The sequence below is a fragment of the Atractosteus spatula genome, chromosome 10, assembly GCF_055471065.1.
Source record: "Atractosteus spatula isolate fAtrSpa1 chromosome 10, fAtrSpa1.hap1, whole genome shotgun sequence".
In the NCBI taxonomy this organism is placed as follows: domain Eukaryota; kingdom Metazoa; phylum Chordata; class Actinopteri; order Semionotiformes; family Lepisosteidae; genus Atractosteus; species Atractosteus spatula.
Window position 1 is genome coordinate 10,116,229 of NC_142715.1, and position 7,149 is coordinate 10,123,377.

The 7,149-nt window shown below is 45.0% G+C and overlaps 2 non-coding genes across 2 annotated transcripts; both read left to right on the forward strand.

Annotated features, from left to right (window-relative positions):
* The first annotated feature begins 3,111 nt into the window (after positions 1-3,111).
* Positions 3,112-3,193, forward strand: trnas-gcu (transfer RNA serine (anticodon GCU)). Its single transcript has one exon. It is a non-coding gene; the product is annotated as a tRNA-Ser (tRNA).
* Positions 3,194-4,899: 1,706 nt separating this feature from the next.
* On the forward strand, positions 4,900-4,972 carry trnar-ucg (transfer RNA arginine (anticodon UCG)). Its single transcript has one exon. It is a non-coding gene; the product is annotated as a tRNA-Arg (tRNA).
* The last annotated feature ends 2,177 nt before the right edge of the window (positions 4,973-7,149 follow it).

Below are 7,149 nucleotides of genomic sequence, written 5' to 3' on the forward strand. Positions count from 1 at the left end.
TGGCTTTTATGCTTCACAATACATTGCAATCAGGAAAATAAACCAATTAGAATAATGCAAAACAACGTCTGTTCTTAAAAATGATAGCTGTTTTACACTGACGTCGCTCTTTATGAGATAATCCAGATTGTGAAGACGACTGCACCCTAGCAGATCAAAATATTACACAAAGGCTGTAAAGCACACTCTGAATCGATCCGAAAATTTGATTTCCGCGAACCGTTTAGGCTCCAACAGGGAACTTGGCGCGTCTCCTGCAAAGCATTTACTTTACTGGTGCTTTTAACAGACCGTTTTATCTAGCTCGTCAGGATGGCCGAGTGGTCTAAGGCGCCAAACTCAAGAACTCTTGTCTTTCCTTGCTTGGGTGTCCCGGTCCTCTGAATAGACGGGTGGGTTCATATCCCACTCCTTACAGCTACTATCTTACATGTTTCCCGACTGTTGTGCTCGCTAACACGGAAAAATGGAGAAACCAGTTTGCGGACACATGATAGGCAGGGAAATGCTTCGTGAACTCTTCAATGTGATCAGCAGAAAGTCAAATAGGCTTCGAATTCTGCCTTAAGAACTGTTTTTGGGCTGCCTGTAATCTGGAAAGATTTACTGCAAGGTATGCATTCAAATGTGAAAGACCGCAATAAAAAAAAAAACAGAAGAAGATTTATTAAAACATTGTTTTCCTTGCGGTTTCTCCTGTATTTCACTAAATGTGGCATTGTGAAATCAACCTGTAGCCCTACGGAATGCAGTCACTCTCCCAGTGACAGCGGCAGGAGCCGAGACGATTACAGTATATCAGAGCTCGAACAGAGTTCGAAAATCTAGGCAAAGTGATTCATAGAACATGTGTATTAAACTTTCCTATGTGCCTGGCCTTACTGAAGTATTTGTAGCTGTATTTCAGCTTCTGTCTATTTCTATACTTTACAGTAGATAGTGTTTAGCCAGAGAAGAGAGATACAAGCGCTATACCCCCACAGTAACCGTCCAATAACCTTAACTAAAGCAGGAAGATCAGTTTCTGCTCGACACAGCTGTTTTCTGAACTGCAAATCTCCAACACAGGCTGGAGGCGCTGTGTGTCCAGGCTGAGCGGTTATATGAGAAAAGACTCAGCGAGCTGCAGGTGCGGCTCATTACTCTGCGCTCCCCATGCGGAATGCGCGCGTCCTCCCTCCTTTATTACCTTCATACACTCCTCTCAAACCACAGCAAACTCGGTGAACATTTACTGGGTCTTTCTTTCCGAGATCACAGGCAGAAACAATAAACACGCTGAAAACAGGAAGGTATTCCTGATCGTAGGCGAAGATGCGCAAAAATAAATTTCCTAAAATCCAATAAAGTCCTGTCACGTTCAGTTACTATTCTGATGTATCTGAATAGTTATGGCAATGTTGTTAAAAAAAGAGATAAATGAACTTTTTTATTTCATTCGAGCTGTAAATTTGAAAATGTTTTATTTTCAATTATCTAAATAATACAAAACACAATCACTCATCGTAAGCGTCTGACCATTGATATTCCGGAATTATAAGCCCGTACACAGGCATTGCGAAATCACACGCTGATAAGCAATTCAACGAATATGATGCCTTTCAGGGGCCGAATATTAGACACGAGTCATCGTGCGGAGTTTTTTCCTCCACTACCGCAGTCTTTGCTTCGGACCACCCCTCTTGCCACATTTGCGCTTTATTTTCGATTTTCTGTATAGAACACCGAATATCTTGAGGAAGTCTGGCAAGCGAAGACTGCTGGATTATTGACGTGCAAACATTGGTTCAAAATCAACATCCTCTGCTATTGCCGTTGCTTCTTTGATAGTTTCTTCAAATTCCTCATCTGACTTTTAATATCGAGGGATATTGAGCATAATACCATACTATTTGTAGCTTTCTTTTGATCGCCTGTTTTATTAAAATGCCAGCCTCTTTTACAGTTATTTTAGATGTTTGGCAAGGTGTAATATCCTCCCTCGCATCCTCAGCTAAAATATTTTAAAAGTACAACAAAATTACATTATATTGAACAGCACTAGGTTAACATTTAGAATTCAAATTAAGGTAAATATACGAAAATATTAAAATATAACTCCGGCGATCTGTCGTTTTTGCTTGTCAAGTTCTCAGATAATTTTGCACTGTATTTTTAATTATTTTAGCTGAGGATGCAACAGGAGTATAAGTGAATTCTCCCGCCACACATTGGAACATAAATTTCCATGGGTGAATACTATCTGCTTGGAAGTTGCCCTTGTCGGTAATTATTGGAAATTCCCGGTAATGTTGACTCTATCGCAGTCTTTACCTCTGACCAACCCTCAATTGTTTACTACTGCAAATATCAAAATAGTTAAGGTTTTGCGGACAAATTAAATATCTGTGGTGATGATGTTTACTATGGGAGGAAGTGCGTCCCTGGGTGGGCTCAAAACACCCAACGTTGGGTTAAGAGCCGAACACGCCAACCAAATGCACCACAGAAACGCTTACCCGCCGCTTTTTGGCATTTACATACTTTTGGTGAACACAAAATTAGCTCACATTTCATCTTTCGTAAGATATATGATTTAAAAAAATTCCACAAAGGAAATGAATACATGCATTAAACCAAATCAAGCCCTCTGTGAGTGTCCCAAATGATCTGTTCTTTAAAACAAGACAGGAAGAAAGGCTTCGCTAGAATTTGAACGCAGGATTTCCTCTTTATTAAACAGGTGCTTTAACCAGCTAAACCACGGCACCGGCAGAGCACTATGCTTACAGCCACGTGGACATACCGCTCTGAGACATCTGCGTTTGGTGTGCGCTGAGCCTGCTCGCCGAGCAAGTTGCCTCCTTTTCATGCACTAGCAGCCCCGATACTAAGAGACAGGATGAGAAATGGCTTTTATCTGGCACTTTTCATATCCAAGGAGATCGATGTGCTTTCCGTGTACAACAGGGTGTCCTCTATACTCGCCACTGAAGCACAGGACACGCCTGGTGGATTGACATCACTCAAGCAAAATAGTGAAATGGCAGGTGGAAGAGGAAAATGACCCTCAAGAATGAAGAAAGATGATCTTGAGCGCGCCAACTCATGTCCGAAGGGGCTGACTTTTTCGACGAGGTGGCCGAGTGGTTAAGGCGATGGACTGCTAATCCATTGTGCTCTGCACGCGTGGGTTTGAATCCCATCCTCGTCGTCTTGAGCTTCTGACTTGTGATCCATTTCTAAGTCGGGTTTGTGCACTTTTGCTACTGTAGTAGAGCAGTAATATTTCTAGCGTTGGCTGAACATGGCTTACAACAGTAGCTGACAGACAATAGTCTCTTAATATTTAGGTTACACTTATGTTTTGTACTGCTTTCACCTGATATTAATAGTAGTCCTGATGAACGGTTTTGGGACATGGTACATCTTGAAAAATGTTCTTGTTAATTTCAATTAGGAAAAACTGCACTCACCAGAAGCTGAAACAGGTCGTGTTTAAATAATATGCAATAGCAACGTTTGGAGTTGAATCTAGATATGAGTCCTTACCTGTTACAGGAGGCGTTTTAGGACTTTTTTTTTACCTCAGATAAAGCTATCAATTCATCTTACATTTCTACTACATCAGTATTAGCAACGTTATCTTTACCTAGCACTAAATGTAGCTTTAAATAAGAGTAAATTTTAAAATATATGTAAAAGTAAATGCTATTCCATATATTGTAACTTTGTGGTATTTAGAATGTTTATCTGAGGATGCAAGGGAAAGTATTATACCTTGCGAAACATCCAAGACAAAGGTAAAAGAGGCTCATATTTTAATAAAATTTTCGATCAAAAGAAAACCACTCTGTATATCATCGTTAATATCCCAAGATATCGACGTTCAGTTGAAAGATTTGAAGAAAGTCTCCAAGAAGCAACTGCAGTAGCGGAGTTTTGATTTGAACCGATGTTTGCACCTCAATAATCCATTAGTCCTCGAAAGAAACAAAGGCAGGGATGTTTTGAGTGTCACCATGATCCTCTTCTCATTTCAAAAGAAAGGTTTTGTATGATCCTGATTCCACTAGAAAAAGAGTCAATTTCTGCCTGCATTGATATCCCTTCAAACGATTTGTAAGATCTCTGGTAGAATATACAGTAGAATCGTGGTCTATTTCTTCTACTAAAAGAGACTATGGGACTGAGTATTTTGATGTCGAACTGGGATAAATAAATTAAATAAATTAAATAAACAGAAACAGTACACTACATTGGGCTACGCGTATGACAAAACGTGGGCGTTTTAAGTTGACCTTTCCATAGCTCAGTTGCTAGAGCGTAAAACTGTTTAAAAAAAGCAGCGGGCGATTATGTCGCTGTTTTGAATCCGGCTCGAAGGATGGTGTTTTCTTGCTCCTTAATTAAAGAGTGAAAACAGCGAATTTGTCTTTCACTTTTACGTTCACCAAACGCTCAGCAAACAGAGAAGCAGAGGTTCCTGTTCTGATCTATCCTCACGTCTGATTGTCTTGCTTTGACCTTTAAAATGTGCACTGTTGACGGTTCACTCTTCCTAACACAATTAAAGACCTGCGGAAAAAACTCGGTATCGGGAGTTTAGTTCAGTGGTAGCGCGCACGTACTCTATGAAGCTTCGTTTTCAATCGCTGGCGTCTCCACTCCCGATTCTTTTTAAACGCGATATCTTTCCTTCCTCGTGTGACTTCCCTCGTGTGTGAATTTCAGGGAGACACATAAACCCTTTGTCTGTTTTAAAGAGACATTTTTTTTAAAACCAGACAAAACGAAAGACGTAGTAATTAGACACACGTAAAAAACACGTGAATCTAATTGAGAAAATGTGGACAGGGGCAATGCATTACTAGTAGCGGCTCTGAGCTCACTGTAGTGCAGTTGACTAAAGCGACAGTAGGGTTAGTGGCGCAATGGGTAACGCGTCCGACTTCGGATCGGAAGATTGCAGGTTCGATTCCTGTCTGGCTCCTGAAGCTTTTAAACCACGCTACTCAACACTGTCCCCTAGTGTGTGCGGTCCTACACAACCTTACTATTGACTGGATGAGTCTCCTGTTCCATCTCCAGTTCTTTCCACACATTCTGCCTGTTTCACCACCGTTATTGTAGGACAACAGCCACAGATATGAGAAGAGATACTGTTCCGAACAACTGTCTTAAATAATCACGTTGATAAAGGTGACAATAAGTTTTTTTTCTTTAACGTAACCTTACATTTGCCTATAAAGTTCACACTATTTTCTGTAGCCACAGATCGCCAATATTTCTGCTGTCTCCTGAGAAACACAAGTATAGAGTTCAAACACAATAAATAATACCACAAATCTATTCAGTTAACACCCAGATGTGACAGAACGGATGTAAGACTTACACCCCCTTTAAATATGTATTTCCTTAATTTCAGTTCTCTTCCCTCCCCAGTATACCTGCAAATTCACTATCACATAATAAAGGCTGTACATGCATTACCTCTAATTCAGCTACTAAGATTCATCGTGAATAGTTGTGGTGTCTGGAAAGCAACGCCAGTGGGCAGTGATTCGTCAAATATACGTATTGTAACGCCCTCTCCCGGTTGTGAAGAGGAAGCACCCCTAGGCGCTCATAGTACCGCTGGGCAGGCTGGGAGTTGTATCCGGGGAGAGTCTGAGGGTCAGCACGATGACCAGCAGCTGACCCTACCTGTGTAAATAATGTCATAGTAGTTCTAGTGTCCTGTGTAGTCTTATAAGTGTATAGCTTGTTGTTAAGTAATTACCACCCTAAAGATGTTTACATGCTCCGTCAGTCTCTTCATGTGTGTGTATATTCTGTGTTTGGTTTTGTGTGGTTGATAAAGAATAAAGCTATCGTTTGGTTCATTTATCTCATCTCCATTGGTCCTTTGTCCTGAGAAGAACCTGTAAATGCTACATTGGTGTCAGAAGCGGGCAGGATGGACAAACCGTGGCAGACATTAACCGATTCTGTCAAGCGCTGGCTGACTCTAAAAGAGACAGAACCCACCGGCAGCGCACATATGGAGCCTGAGCAACTCCTGGGTGCGACAGGTGGCCACAGCCCACAGTACCAGGGCTACTTAGTAGTGGTTCTGCCGGTAGAATTGGGGCAACTGGCTGCTACTCCTGGCCAGCAGATACCCCAGAGAGAAGATACCCTCCCTTCCGGAGCCGACCAGCGATTCCCACACTCATCGGCGCGGGTGCGACCTCTACGACTGGGAAGCGCCTTGGGAAACCTATGAGGCGCAGTTCCAGCTCGCGGCCCGAACGAATGGCTGGAACCGGGCAGAGATGGCCAGCCACCTGGCTGTGGCGCTGGAAGGAGCAGCCTGCCTGGTGCTCCTGGATTTCCCGGAGGAGGACTGAGGAGAATATACGGCACTGGCAGCAGCTCTTCGGCTGCGCTTAGGCGTGGAGGAGGTGCCGGACCTGATGCGGGAGAGGCTGGCCCTGCGGCGGCGCCGACCAGGAGAGCGACTGGGCCCGGTTGCCGCTGATGTCATGTTCCTCGCCCGCCGAGGATACCCAGCTTTTCCCCGGGAGGCGCAGCGGGAGATGGCTCTCCAGGCCTTTCTCAAGGCCCTCTCACCCGAGGAGCTGCAGCGCCATGTACAGCTGGCAGCGCTGGCATCGCTGGAGCAGGCCTTGGCCCTTGCTACACGGACTGAGGCCGTGTTCGGGGTGGCTGGAAGTGCCAGCAGATGCAGTGCGCCCTGCCGGCTGACCGAGGCGGCGACGGAGGAGTCCAGCGAGGGGGAAGAGGAGCCAGCCCATGCAGCAACCACCGCGGAACAGCCCCGCACGCTGTTTTGCGACCGCTGCGGGAAGAGGGGACACCGAGCCCGGTACTGCCGGGCACCCGAACCTCGCACTCCTCGATCGGCGTCGGGAAACGGGAACAGGGCGGCACAGCGCGGGAATGGCTGCCCGCCCTTGAACACCTCAACCCCCACTCCAGAGAGCGCTGTGAAGACCGGCGCCCCTCACGCCACCGTGGGGCGAGTTGGCTGTAGCCAGGGCCTATACCTCCACTGCCAAATCGAGGACCAACCCTGCCTGGCCCTGCTCGACACCGGTTCATCGGTAACCCTACTCTGGCCGGGCGTCCTCCCCGACACCGAGGGCACCACCCCCCCAGGATGGG